General features: G+C 39.7%; 1 protein-coding gene across 1 annotated transcript in view; it reads left to right on the top strand.

Annotated features, from left to right (window-relative positions):
* Window positions 1-15,421, top strand: part of LOC126133935 (Down syndrome cell adhesion molecule-like protein Dscam2) — a 367,718-nt gene extending 352,297 nt beyond the window's left edge. The window contains exon 32 of the mRNA XM_049915191.1: window positions 14,979-15,421. The gene's annotated coding sequence lies outside the window, so the exon portion shown is untranslated. The remainder of the gene's footprint in view (window positions 1-14,978) is intronic.
* The last annotated feature ends 233 nt before the right edge of the window (window positions 15,422-15,654 follow it).

The raw sequence follows: 15,654 nt of genomic DNA, 5'->3' as shown, positions 1-15,654 counted from the left end.
GAAAATTACCTTAAATTGTCTATTCATGTACACACAACCTCTATCCATGCTTCCAAATCCAGCTGCTTCCATGAACTTTCAGTAATTTTTAATGCAGTATGTACTCTCGTTATCAGTTGCAGTTGAGCTGATTGTTTATTCACTAACACATGGCCTCTATCCATGCCTCCAAACTCAGTTGATTTCATGACTTTTCACTAGAGAGACCTTGCTGAGGTAGATGCCAAATATTGCCCTCATTCACAACATTTTTTGTTGAAATAATTGTTTTTACATGAACCTGTAGAATGTGTTAATCCAAGACTGAACTTTTAAATAACAACAAATGCCTTTTGGGAGGATGATACAGATTTTTGGAGAACATTCTCTCACAATCAGGTAAACAACTTTATAAGACAAAAGTAGAGTTGTTTGCCTGAAGGTAGAAGCATATCCTCCCAAAACCTCAGTTTTAAAGTGACCAGTAACAAATTTGCCTACTTTATTTCTTCATTGATAGTCCTCGGTGTCAACGTACTGCATTGTTATATGTTATACTGGCTGAAAAACGGGGATGGAAGTTCAACACTGACTACTGTAAATGATGTAGCTGAAAGTTGCACAGTTGCGTTTCACAGTTCTTTACTTTCACTGTTCACAACCCCACAGTATTACACAGTTATATGGCCAGTTCACTACTGGTTAATGATAAGCCTCATTAATAGCTTGCAGGCAAACATAAGCATACTGCTACAATAGTTTGCTGTTGAACATCTATGATCATTAAATGTCTAACCACACAGTTCAGAGTTCTTGCAGAATAATAAGGTATGTGTGAGACTCTTTCTAAATAAATTGAGTAGGCACTGTCATTGTTTTAATACACGGCATATTTGTGTTACACTAATTCCACTGTTAAGTTAATGCATTATTGTTACTCTAACTGATGCAGACTTCCTGTCTCAAAATCAGCCGTGGACTGACTGTCTCAGGACCAAAAATCAGGCCTTTATATATCCTCAGAGTACTAGGTCTGAAACTAGACATTGTTTGATGTTAATTTACAGAAATTACAATTAAAACATAAATCATTCAATTAACTGAAAACATCGAAAAATTCCTCTTTTTTAACAGTTTCTTCTGTCACAAAGATTAGGTCAAATTATTTGTTTAAATAATGTAATTAACAGATACAGTTATACAAACAATAGTTTTGACACACCTTTTAATTATTTTGGAATTAATTAAGGGTTGGCTTTGCTAATGTGTTTTCTAATGGAGCCAAATAAATACTTTAAGAATCCTAGTAGTTCTTCTTCCAAATGTTTATAATTAATAACAATTTATATTTGTTTATAAGTCAACAAAAGAATCTAAGTCGCGAAACAATTACTGTTTTAAACCTAAAACAAAAGATATTAACTAAGAATAGTCAAAATAAATTAGGAAATTAATTACACACACAAAACTAAACACAAAATTAGATCTGGGGCTATATTTCTTAAGACTAGGGCCATCCTTTCTCTTTTTGTCTTACATATACTGTTCTTTTTTCCCCAGTGGCAAGTATTGGTACTTTGGCCACTAGTACAACCCTCAGTAAGTGACGGATGTAAAGTGAATATATGCACTCTGAATTTAAATTGGTTTGCTCCATATTTTTGCCTGTATTAGTAACTCAGATAATGAATTATTGATGCATGCTTTGAGGATAATTGCTAAGCTTCAGTTTCTTGCAGCCAGTCTGTGGCTTTCCTAACAGCACGTACACCAGGATAATACAAAAAGATTACACAGTCCATCCCCATAGCCGATTGGTCAACTGCTGTGTGAAGCGCCGGGTTTGTTTCTTAGTATGACCACAAAATTTCCTGGTTGGGATGACTGGAATGGGTTATTGTTAATTGGAATATCTTGTTGTAATGAGAATTGTGATTTGACTGCAGCCACCATACAGATGTGCACTTATCAAAGTAACGTAGTATCAATTCAACAGCAATAGGCAACTGCTTGGAGTGATCAGCATTTGTGAAAACAGTCTTGAGTACAATGAAAAAATGTAATTAAAAAAGAGTTTTAGTTCATTTTCACCTTTCACTCTTGTCCGTACTCCCACAGGTTTCATCTTTTTTCTACATAAATCACCAGTTCCATCCTTTCTATGAGATTTTTTTGTGTTTTACTTATTTTTACAAGTTTTCTCCTGTTATTTTACATATTTTTATGTTTTTTTCCTCCATTATGAATCCTTGCTCCCTATCCCTAGTCCAAGCCTGAACCTAGTCCCACATACTGTGCCTGCATTGTTTCCTAGATCATGGAACCTACAAACAAAAATGTGTGACACAGCTATGGGCACCCCCATGGCACTATCCTATGTCAACGTATTCGTGGGCCATCTAGTGGAATTCTTCCTAAACACCTGTAATCCAAAGCACTCAACTGGTTCACAATCATTGACGATGTCTTCTTCTTGATCTGTATTGAGAGTGAGTACAACCTATCCACATTCCTTCAGAACCTCAACACCTTCTCCCCCATTCACTCCACCTGGTCCTCCACAACCCAACAAGCCACCTTACTTGATGTTGACCTCCACCTTAAGGAAAGCTATATCAGTGCCTCCTTCCATATCAGACCTACTAACTGCCAGCAATGCCTCCACTTCGACAGCTGCCACCCATTCCCTACACAGAAGTTCCTTCCACACAGTAGCCGCCTGTGGTTATCACATATGCAGTGACAAGCAGTCTCTCTCCAGTTATGCCAACCATCTCACAGATGCCTTCACAGGCCAAAATAACTCACCAAAAATTGTAAAGAAACATATCTCCCATGCCTTGTCTCTTCGGTCATCCATCACCTTCCACATACCCACCGTCTGACCACAAAGGAGCACTCCGCTTGTGACTCTGTATCATCCAGGACTAGAAAAACTGAATCACTTTCTCCATCAGGCTTTTGACTACCTCTCATCATGACCAGAAATGAGTGGTATCCTACTCACTATCCTTCCTACCCTTCCAACAGTGGTATTCCACCACAATCCAAACCTATGCTGTATCCTTGTCCATCACTACTCCACATCTGGCCCCAATCCCTCACCACATGGCTCATATCCCTACAATAGACCTAGGTGCAAGACTTGTTCAATATATCTTCTCACCATTACCCATTCCAGTACAGTCACAGGCATTTCCAAACCCATTAAAGGCAGTCATATGATGTACAAACCAAGTTGTAACCACTGTGCTGCTTTCTATGTGGTCATGGTAATTAACAAGCTGTCTGTCCACAATAATGGCCACTGAAAAACTAGGAAAGAGACAGCAGGATCACCCAGTTGCTGAACATGCTGTCCAATACATTGTGCATTTCTGGCATTCTCCAAAGTAAAGTTCAACTAAATACCTAGGAATTGCAATTACAAACAACTTAAATTGGAAGGAACACACCCAAAATGCTGAGGGGAGACTAACCAAAGAATGCATTTTATTGCCAGGACACTTAGAATGTGCAACAGATCTACTAAAGAGATTGCCAACCTTATGCTTATCCGTCCTCTTTTAGAATACCAATGTGTGGTGTGGGATCTTTACCAGATAGGACTGACAGATTAAATTGAGAAAATTCAAAGAAGGGCAGCTTGTTTTGTATTATTGCGAAATTGGGGAGAGAGTGTCACTGAAATGATGCAGGATTTGTTGTGATTACCATTAAATAAAGATGTTTTTCATTGTGGCAGAATCTTCTCATGAAATTTAAATCACCAACTTTCTCCTCCGAATGCAAAAATATTTTTTTGATGCCAACCTACGTAGGGAGAAATGATCATCATAATAAAATAAGGGAATTAGAGCTCAGTTGGAATGATATAGGTGTTCATTTTTTCTGCGTGCTGTATGAGATTGGAATAATAGAGGATTATTGTGAAGAAAGTTAGATGAACCCTCTGCCAGACACTTTTAGTCTTACCCTCCCACACATAACCATTAAATTTCTCTTCGTCTCTTCATTGTCTTCAAGAGCTTCAAGTGGTGTAAGACATACAAAAGAAAAACTTTTTACTTATCTTCATTTTCTCTTCTTGTTGGCTCCAAGTCTTGTGTCTAGGGGTACATTCATGTGGCTGAAATTGTCATTTACTGGGTTCCAGATGACTAAATAACTGGTGAAGTACTATCTGTTACTATGATTTTCTTTTATTTCATCCCATCCTTCTATATCACACTGACTTCACAATTTCAATTTCATAAAACCATGAATTATATTGTTGTAGACAAAATTAAAAACATGAGTTTCCATCAGAGCCATACCCACTACTAGTTCCATTCTGCAGTACTCACAATATTCCAAGGAGTTTATAAAGCCAAAGAGTTTATAAAGCAAAAGAGTTTACAAACTTTCTTGACAAAAGAAGAATCATCACCAAGTTATAACATTATTTTATAAATGAATCCAGAAATAAATTTAATAATTAGCATTAGATTGTGCAATTAATAATATGAATTTTAAGTATACTAGAAATTTCATAATTTCAAATACACTCCTGGAAATTGAAATAAGAACACCGTGAATTCATTGTCCCAGGAAGAGGAAACTTTATTGACACATTCCTGGGGTCAGATACATCACATGATCACACTGACAGAACCACAGGCACATAGACACAGGCAACAGAGCATGCACAATGTCGGCACTAGTACAGTGTATATCCACCTTTCGCAGCAATGCAGGCTGCTATTCTCCCATGGAGACGATCATAGAGATGCTGGATGTAGTCCTGTGGAACGGCTTGCCATGCCATTTCCACCTGGCGCCTCAGTTGGACCAGCGTTCGTGCTGGACGTGCAGACCGCGTGAGACGACGCTTCATCCAGTCCCAAACATGCTCAATGGGGGACAGATCCGGAGATCTTGCTGGCCAGGGTAGTTGACTTACACCTTCTAGAGCACGTTGGCTGGCACGGGATACATGCGGACGTGCATTGTCCTGTTGGAACAGCAAGTTCCCTTGCCGGTCTAAGAATGGTAGAACGATGGGTTCGATGACGGTTTGGATGTACCGTGCACTATTCAGTGTCCCCTCGACGATCACCAGTGGTGTACGGCCAGTGTAGGAGATCGCTCCCCACACCATGATGCCGGGTGTTGGCCCTGTGTGCCTCGGTCGTATGCAGTCCTGATTGTGGCGCTCACCTGCACGGCACCAAACACGCATACGACCATCATTGGCACCAAGGCAGAAGCGACTCTCATCGCTGAAGACGACACGTCTCCATTCGTCCCTCCATTCACGCCTGTCGCGACACCACTGGAGGCGGGCTGCACGATGTTGGGACGTGAGCGGAAGACGGCCTAACGGTGTGCGCGACCGTAGCCCAGCTTCATGGAGACGGTTGCGAATGGTCCTCGCCGATACCCCAGGAGCAACAGTGTCCCTAATTTGCTGGGAAGTGGCGGTGCGGTCCCCTACGGCACTGCGTAGGATCCTACGGTCTTGGCGTGCATCCGTGTGTTGCTGCGGTCCGGTCCCAGGTCGACAGGCACGTGCACCTTCCGCCGACCACTGGCAACAACATCGATGTACTGTGGAGACCTCACGCCCCACGTGTTGAGCAATTCGGCGGTACGTCCACCCGGCCTCCCGCATGCCCACTATACGCCCTCACTCAAAGTCCGTCAACTGCACATACTGTTCACGTCCACGCTGTCGTGGCATGCTACCAGTGTTAAAGACTGCGATGGAGCTCCGTATGCCACGGCAAACTGGCTGACACTGACGGCGGTGGTGCACAAATGCTGCGCAGCTAGCGCCATTCGACGGCCAACACCGCGGTTCCTGGTGTGTCCGCTGTGCCGTGCGTGTGATCATTGCTTGTACAGCCCTCTCGCAGTGTCCGGAGCAAGTATAGTAGGTCTGACACACCGGTGTCAATGTGTTCTTTTTTCCATTTCCAGGAGTGTATTTTTAAAAGAAGAGTACTTTTAACAGTATGTACAGAGTAATAACAAATTAATTTCTTTTTATACATTTTAGCCTGAATATAATACATTGTATACAAAATCATATGAAATTCTTTTAGTTAATCAGTTGAGATCTGCTCCTTGCTGTTGGTCAACAGTTCACTCTCTTTCAAGTAAGACACGCAAGAATCATTAGTATAAATGGTATTGGTGGTTATATTAGAAAAGGGTGTCCCATTACACACTTAAATGTGATTTGCAGAGTATCCACGTGCTTCTCTTCCATGACTGTTTCACAGCATGTGACATATGGATCCTTGCTACTGATTCCAGCTTCTCTGAATTGCACAAGTGAGTACTCTCCCAGCAATATATTCTACAATCCCGTAATGCCCCTGGCCTCAACCTTTTCTACTCCCAGTCCTCAACTTACCTACCCCCTTTCCTGCTCTCACTTCAGCGCAAAACAGCCTTCTCTTCCACCAACACGCCTGAAGTCTTCATGGCTGTACCTAGCAGCTCCTAGTCTGTCCCCACCATGTTGTTTCACACTCCCACAAGCAGCACTGTGCTACAGAATAGAAAGTATACACAATGGAAACTCTGCTGCAATCCAGGCACTGAAATTTAGTGTGTACGTCGAAGTCTGCCATATTAAAACTGAGCAAACAGCTGCATCTGAAGCCAAAGGCGTACAGATACATTTTGATGATTTCTACTAATTGGGCATTTCAACTGCTGGGCTTGCTTACAAGTAAAAAGCTGTTTGATATACTGTTAAAGTCAGAAATATATATAATGAGCAATATTAAGAGAAAAGACCACATAGGAAAGTAATGAACAGTTCCCTCAAAGCAGTACATGAGAAAACTGAATTTTCTGATTTTCATGCTGTAAGCAATAAAAATTCATTAAACAGTAAAAAATACTGTATTTAAGTGAAACAAACCAACATCAACCCCTTGAGTTAGTTTTTTTGATAGAGGTCATCATTTCACTTTAAAAAAATTAAAAATGGCTTGGTTCACATTTGAGCATTTTCTTCACTGCTGTAGATAATACCTCTCAGACAATTCTGAGAAAACTAACTGGCACACAAAATTGATTTCTTTCATATCTTATAGTTTCAGACCACAGCACAATGATGAAGTGTCTGTTTTTACAATACTGATCATAGTTCCTGTGGTACTTAATGTCCAAGTACTGTGTGCACAAAATTTGAAGCATTTGCAGTGAAAAATGTGATTGCTGGCTACTTTATGTTTGGTTCATTTTAGGTGATTCATTGCTGTGTGCTAAATGGATCTAACCCATTGAAATTGTTTTTAAAGCTGGAATGAAAGTCATGTCTCACTTCAGTATGGAGAAAATAGAAGTTAAATTATTCTATTTGAGTGCGCTGCCTGAGCATGTCACATATGGTACTGTAACCTGCAGCTCTTTTGTGAACAATTTGCACATGTACACACACATTTCTGAGATTAGTAATAGCAATTTACTGTTGTTATATTTGTACTTACTGCTAGAAGAAAATGGTGATGAAGAAGACGACGTTCCATACCAACACTTACATAATGGAAAAGCTGAAACACATTCATAGTTAGGGGAAAGCTTGACAAAAGTTTCTTTTTTATTAAATGAATATGATTTGTATTACATAACATGTTATAGTGAACTTACAGGTCTGGACTTAGTTGAAAACACTTGTATAAAATAAATTTTAATGCAGCCTTAAGTCTTCATTTAAAGTAACACCTGTGTGTTACTTTCAGGTTGAAAATGTGAGTGATAATTCGAGCACTGGTAAAAACACAAACTCCTGCAGAGCATCCATAACAGTTGTTTCTGTTGGAAGTGAAGTCGATCTGTCAGCTCAAAGTCCCAGAAAAGAAAAATGAAGAAGTGAAATAAAATTGCTGGAATAAAAAATTGATATTACAAAACAATGTGCTTCACAAGATTTGGTACATAGGTCATCTGATAATTAAGTTAGACTGATCCACTTCAATTTTACTAATATTTAATCAAATCACAACCAGTTTTGGGGTTTTAAAATCTCGTCTTCAGTTTTAGGTCAGTTTGATTATTTGACTCTCCCTTTTTTGTTTTTTCTAGTTCTGCTAACATGCTATGATTGTAGCTTTTGTGCTGACTGATCTGACTGCATGTTATGTGGTACCAAAAACAATAAGTAAGTCACCTTGTTTTGGCAGCGTGCTCTTTTGGCTTTTACACTTATTTTGCACTAAATTTCATCCCTCCTCCGCTTAGTATGTTAGTTTCATACGCCTGAAGATGGGATTTTAAAATACCAAAACCAGTCATGGTTTGGATAAATATTAGTACAACTGAAGTGGATCTCTCTAAACTAATGTAGCTTCATTGTCCTCTGAAGCTAAAAGCAGTGGCAGTTACCAACATGCACAAGTGAATGGTGTTGAATTTAAAAACTCATGTGATAAGTTTTTAACTAAAAATTCATCAGAACTTGCTTCAATAGCATTTCTTTTTGTAAAAGTTTTTATTTAGTTGTTTGGATTACTTCTGTTTTGTAGGAATGCCCATTTTGAACTGTATCAGCAACCAGCCATCATTTTGCATGTACTCGGTTTTGATTTGGCATCAGACCCAATCAATAAAAATCAATACAGTCCCCGTATGTTTTCCTTCCTGTACACTCTCCATTCCATGACTATGCCTACTTGTTTTCTATGTTATGTTGATGACACGTTTGTGATATGGCCCCATGGAAGGGACAACCTGCTAGACTTCCTTACACACCTGAACTCCATACATCCAAACATCAAATTCACCATGGAGACCGAAGCAGAAGGAAGTTTACCAACCCTGGATGTCATGGTCAAAAGAAGAGCAGATGGCACCGTGGGCCATGGGGTATACAGGAAGAAAACGCACACCGACCCGTATCTGCATGCAAATAGCTGCCACCAGCCTTCGCAGAGGAATGGGGTACTAAAAACACTGGTGTGCAGGGCGCACATCATCTCGGACACAGAGAGTCTGTCCCATGAGCTGGAACACCTCATAACTGTATTTCGGAAAAACGGGTACTCAGAATGGCAGATCAGACGCGCTCTCCGTCCCACCTCTACAGTACAGCATGTGGAGATGGACGAAGTCACAGAAGAAGAGATAGCCACTGCCTATATATCATCTACTTGTAATCTTACCCTCCCTCATTTCATAATAAATTCATTTAATAAGCTTTGAGAGGAGTAAGATTTACAATAAACTTTTTCCTTATCTTTTTTTCTGATTGTTGGCTCCAGTTCTTCACGTCTAGGGGTTGATTCTTGAGGCTGAAATTTTTGACTTTATAGTTTTCATGGTTCCAGTTGGTGTAATAACTACCAGAGAAATACCTGTTTTTATCTTGATTTTTATTTTTCATCATTTTTCTACCCTACACTGTCTTTGCAATTTCCACTTCATTATCAAAAATTACATTGTTATTGCCAAACATAAAAACACATCCAATCATATCAGAGGCATGCCCACTATAAATCCATTCAGTACTAACTATATTCCAAAGAGTTTACAAAATTTGTTGACAAATTAAGAATCTTCTCCAAGTTATATCATTATTTTATAAATGAATCCAGAAATAAATTTAATAAATATTGTCAGATTGCACAATCAATAATACAAATTTTAAATGTCCCAAATATTTCATAATTTTAAATGTTTCTAAAAGAAGAGTAATTTTAACTGTACATATAGAGCTAGTACATATCACTCACTCCTTGCCCTTCCAGATATTCTGCCACAGTTGTTCTCTGCAGAGCTTACAAATACCTCTTCAAATTTACCCCATTCCTCTTCCAGACTTCCACATTCAGTGCTTGGTATTTTACACTTAAGTAACTCTGTACCTTCCTATCTTTTAGTTTCTGCACTTTTATTTTCTTCCCTCTGTTTGCCTTTATTCCCTCTATTTTATCGATTCTCATCTTTGCCACCACTACTTGATGGTCTCCATTGAAAGCTGCTTCTGGGAGCGCAGTTACATCTATCAACAGTCCATGATTTTGCTTTCCTACCAAAAAGTAGTCAATGGCCATCTTTGTCCGTCTATCTCACTACCCGTATCTTGTTATCTTTGGCTATTTTTCTTCCTGAACCATGTATTACCCACAGTCAAACTGTTTATTTTACGAAAATGAGCCCATTTCTCTACTTTCTTGTTTTTTCCCCCATATCCTTATGGGACAATTAACTCTTCCTTCCCTAGTCTTTCCTTTCCCACCTGTGTATTTAAGTCATCTGTCAGTATCACTTCCACATCCATAATTTCATTCCCTGATTTAACTATGAATTCCTTTATGTTCTCCTCTTTATTTCTTGTCTGTAGCATGTATACATGGATAAAGTCACTCACTTGATTTCTTGTCCTCAGCCAAAACTTCATCATTCTGTCACCTGTGTGTTCTACTGCTTCCATCTATTCTTCAAGGATTGGTTTTATGATTATATCCACTCCATTTTTGTTCTCTTGTCCATCATTCCAGTACAGTGTGTATTTTGTTTCCTCAATTTCTCTTAGCTCAGCCCTTCCACCTGACTTCTCTAAATCACAACCTTCCTACATTTTCTGTCTTCACAAAGTCAATCAGCTCTTCTGCCTTCACAGTCAGGGTCATCACATTAATGATATCCGCCTTCAATGTATCAGTGACTAGTTGCCCAATTCTCACATTTCTCACAGCACTCAAAGGACTGCATGTTTCCTGCACGGTTTTGAAGTACCATTCTATGTATAGGCTACTACTACAATGATGTTGACACTTCCAAAGACTAATAAAACTATTAAGTGTAAGTATATATTAAATAATTTTTCCACTTGTGACATAATTAAGATTCTGAACTCCTATTATCTCCTTTCACCACAGACATAAAATATCCCTAGGTTTGTGCATCTAAAATTGTTTAAATCAAAGCTCAGTTCATTGGCCACATTTATATTTAAAGACAGTTGCAACAGATCACACAAAATCCCTGTTCAAAATTATTCTTTTTAGTATAAAAGATATAAATGTAATAATTACTGCTCAGTTCTGAATAAATAAATCCTTAAGTTTGCTCACTTTAGGTCTGTTCCAATTGGCCAGCTAATGCCTACAAGGCAGTATGAGGATCAACATGTCACTAGTCCCTTCTCCCCCCTCACCACAGGTGTTACTGACAGTAGGTGAACCTTTATGATGGCACTGCTTCTTTACCCACGCAGCTCCTTATTCAGTCCCATGAGGCTACCCCCATTCCAGAACCCCCTATGTCAGATAAATCTGAGGAGCTATGTGGAATCAAACCTGTCTCCTTCTGCACTGAAGGCACTGACTATTACCATTCAGCTATGCAGGCACTCACCAATATCTTATATCTTACAATATGTCTAAGAGCAGAACAAATTACCACTTCAGGACAAGCCATGGGAAGAAGATGAAATTGAGAAATGTGTAATTAAGCTTCCTCCTCTAAATACAATTTTTTCATTGTTAATTGTACTAATAGCTTTCATGATACAAAAAAACAATACATGATATTTACAGGCGATTCTCTTTTTATTTTGGTATTCTATTATAAATACACATGTTCTCATACACTAGTAATTTCGCCTCATGGTAGCTCTTAGAAGTTATTTATCCTGTTTGCTGTTAGGCATCTCTCAAGTAAAACACAAAATTGAGAGCACAGAGAAGTATATTTACTGAGATGAGTATGGACCATAGTACCAAGAAGAATAAAACTACACTCCTGGAAATTGAAATAAGAACACCGTGAATTCATTGTCCCAGGAAGGGGAAACTTTATTGACACATTCCTGGGGTCAGATACATCACATGATCACACTGACAGAACCACAGGCACATAGACACAGGCAACAGAGCATGCACAATGTCGGCACTAGTACAGTGTATATCCACCTTTCGCAACAATGCAGGCTGCTATTCTCCCATGGAGACGATCATAGAGATGCTGGATGTAGTCCTGTGGAACGGCTTGCCATGCCATTTCCACCTGGCGCCTCAGTTGGACCAGCGTTCGTGCTGGACGTGCAGACCGCGTGAGACGACGCTTCATCCAGTCCCAAACATGCTCAATGGGGGACAGATCCGGAGATCTTGCTGGCCAGGGTAGTTGACTTACACCTTCTAGAGCACGTTGGCTGGCACGGGATACATGCGGACGTGCATTGTCCTGTTGGAACAGCAAGTTCCCTTGCCGGTCTAAGAATGGTAGAACGATGGGTTCGATGACGGTTTGGATGTACCGTGCACTATTCAGTGTCCCCTCGACGATCACCAGTGGTGTACGGCCAGTGTAGGAGATCGCTCCCCACACCATGATGCCGGGTGTTGGCCCTGTGTGCCTCGGTCGTATGCAGTCCTGATTGTGGCGCTCACCTGCACGGCGCCAAACACGCATACGACCATCATTGGCACCAAGGCAGAAGCGACTCTCATCGCTGAAGACGACACGTCTCCATTCGTCCCTCCATTCACGCCTGTCGCGACACCACTGGAGGCGGGCTGCACGATGTTGGGGCGTGAGCGGAAGACGGCCTAACGGTGTGCGCGACCATAGCCCAGCTTCATGGAGACGGTTGCGAATGGTCCTCGCCGATACCCCAGGAGCAACAGTGTCCCTAATTTGCTGGGAAGTGGCGGTGCGGTCCCCTACGGCACTGCGTAGGATCCTACGGTCTTGGCGTGCATCCGTGCGTCGCTGCGGTCCGGTCCCAGGTCGACGGGCACGTGCACCTTCCGCCGACTACTGGTGACAACATCGATGTACTGTGGAGACCTCACGCCCCACGTGTTGAGCAATTCGGCGGTACGTCCACCCGGCCTCCCGCATGCCCACTATACGCCCTCGCTCAAAGTCCGTCAACTGCACATACGGTTCACGTCCACGCTGTCGCGGCATGCTACCAGTGTTAAAGACTGCGATGGAGCTCCATATGCCACGGCAAACTGGCTGACACTGACGGCGGCGGTGCACAAATGCTGCGCAGCTAGCGCCATTCGATGGCCAACACCGCGGTTCCTGGTGTGTCCGCTGTGCCGTGCGTGCGATCATTGCTTGTACAGCCCTCTCGCAGTGTCCGGAGCAAGTATGGTGGGTCTGACACACCGGTGTCAATGTGTTCTCTTTTCCATTTCCAGGAGTGTATTTCTTCTTGTCACCTAAGGCATAAATGGCCAACGGAAATAAAGGCCTGAGCGTATGTCTATGAGATGCTTACAATGTAGTGTTTGTGGTAAATGATAAATACTTATCAAAGCCTTTTTGTCAGATCTTTTACGGGAAGACTTTAGCAAAGACCTTTGAAAAAGTTAGAGTGAGGGCCTTTGTTTACATGTTCCTTTGCTTACTTCATTGCATTTAAGCTATAAAATGACAAAGTACATTTGGTGCATGGCAACCACCACAAGTGACCATTGTAAAGTCTGAAGAATACAAAGTTTTTCATAACACAAAACACACTAACTACAAAAACTGTAATAAGCTGCTCGAATCTTACAAAGAAACAGCAACAGCAATGAGCTGCATTCAAAGTTGGTATACTGTTGATGCAGTAAAGCGTACTTATAAAAAGAAAGGATGCGGGAGGAGATGGAGTTGTGAGAAGCTAAGTGTGTACAAAGTGTACACAACTGAAATTAATACATATATTTATACTCTAAATAACCTAACTTAACCTGCACAAATCCTCATTAGGTTATTTACATATTGGTTCACATGTTTGTGGAATATTGTGTAAAATGTTACACTATGGGGTTCGAGTACTGTATTGAAAACTGGAGTAGTTTTCACCTGTTGCTAAAAATCTTAACTTAGACATGAGATGATCTTTAGCAGAAATAGCAGTCATGATTTTAATTTAATGAAACACTGTTCCAGTTACATACTTTTTAATGATTTGTACACTGTTCTGCAAGAATTTATTCTATAATAAAGTACAAATATTTACACAGCTATTTTATGTGCTGTTTCAGAAAATTGGACAAAAGAAATATATCTTGACTGCAGTAAATCATAAAAACACAACAGCAACAACACAGCATACAACGACCACAAAAAGTACCTATGTGAATTTTTTCATTTTGATAGTCAGAATAAATTCCAAAAAAGTATCAAAAGTACATGACTTGTGCAGTGTTTCATTATTTAAATTTTGAATGACACAGTTGCAGGCTTTCCAAAAACTTTGATTATGGTGAATGAAGTTAAGGAATGGTATTTCATAAATGAATATCATGTATGCAAATATAAGGGGCACATTTCATGAAGGCAGAGTTCCACTTTCAAACAATTTTTTATGTTCTTTACATCCTCACGCTGCACCTCAGGAAGCAAATTCTGGTGAACACTTTGAACTTCTCCTCTTGCTATACACAGTTTCACCCACAATAATTTCCATTTCTCTTTCTGTTCAAGCAATGTGCTCACTACCAATGTATGCTGTTGTTAACCATTTGGTATTCATTCCCAACCAACTATGATGATGAATTTTACAATCGTGTAATAGCTCCAATGAAGTAGATTGGTCAAAGAAGTAGAAGTTTGACAAAGCAAGCATTTAGGCCAGCCAGCTGCTAACACTACATTGCTGACATCACAGACATGCACACAGGCCTGTATTTATTTTAGATCAGGTTTCCTGTCTAAGTAAAGTAATAAAATTTCTGACAGGTATCCAGTCAAATATATTGGCCAGCACTCAAAACAAAATCGAAAGTTAAGTGTAATGGACCATGATAAATGAAAAGGCAATAGAAATTATTAAAAATATTCCCAGTTATGTTGAAAAATGTTTCTCCTCCCCTTACATCATTTAAAATTATAATTGTTAGACCTACTCTCCTCTGAGAGATATGTGCAGTACTATCCATTTCATTCTGTAAAAAACATAGCATTATCATAATTTTTCAGTGTTCTGTTAACAAATCAGAGTATCATTACTTTATGAATAGATACTATATTGAACACTTTTTTCTTTGTTACAGATTTCTTCAGCAGAAAGAACAGGAGCGGATGCAACATACAATTCATGTTTGATCCTGAAAGGTGATAGAAACTGACAAGACATTCACATTTTTCTGCAATGTGTGTTTGATATAAATGGAATGTGTTTCATACTGAACAACTGTAGGTTTTCACCTGAGCTTACATTGACCAATGAACCTTTTTAATGGTGTCTTGTATGAAATCATTTATTTACTAAGAGACATTTTGACATTGCTGTTTTCGGTGTATTGTATTGTACTGTGACATGGAATGGTGAACTTTTTCTCAGGTGTATTATCTCTATTTGACACAGAGTCATGAAGCTATTTTGTCACATTGTGATCTTGTGACTCTGATACCACAAGGGAAAAATTGTCCTTTTTATTCAAAGAATGGGAGAGAATAATTTCAGACAGCTACATAATATAATTTTATGTTCATTTTGTCATATTTTCTTCAAGACTGACATAATTTTCAGAGTGAAATAAAATATAATGATGTGTTCAACTACACAATTTTTTAAAAATAAATGTTAATCAGAAATATATACTGTATTTTCTGCTTCTTATATTACATTTTACGTACATTTGTGATATGTGACTGAAGAACTTTAAGATGCTCCTGGCAGCACAGGAAATTATAACAGTAGCCAGGCACATTTATTTACTATATTTA

The sequence above is a fragment of the Schistocerca cancellata genome, chromosome 1, assembly GCF_023864275.1.
Source record: "Schistocerca cancellata isolate TAMUIC-IGC-003103 chromosome 1, iqSchCanc2.1, whole genome shotgun sequence".
In the NCBI taxonomy this organism is placed as follows: domain Eukaryota; kingdom Metazoa; phylum Arthropoda; class Insecta; order Orthoptera; family Acrididae; genus Schistocerca; species Schistocerca cancellata.
The sequence above is the reverse complement of the archived record's forward strand: the minus strand, read 5'-3'. Positions and strand labels throughout refer to the sequence as shown.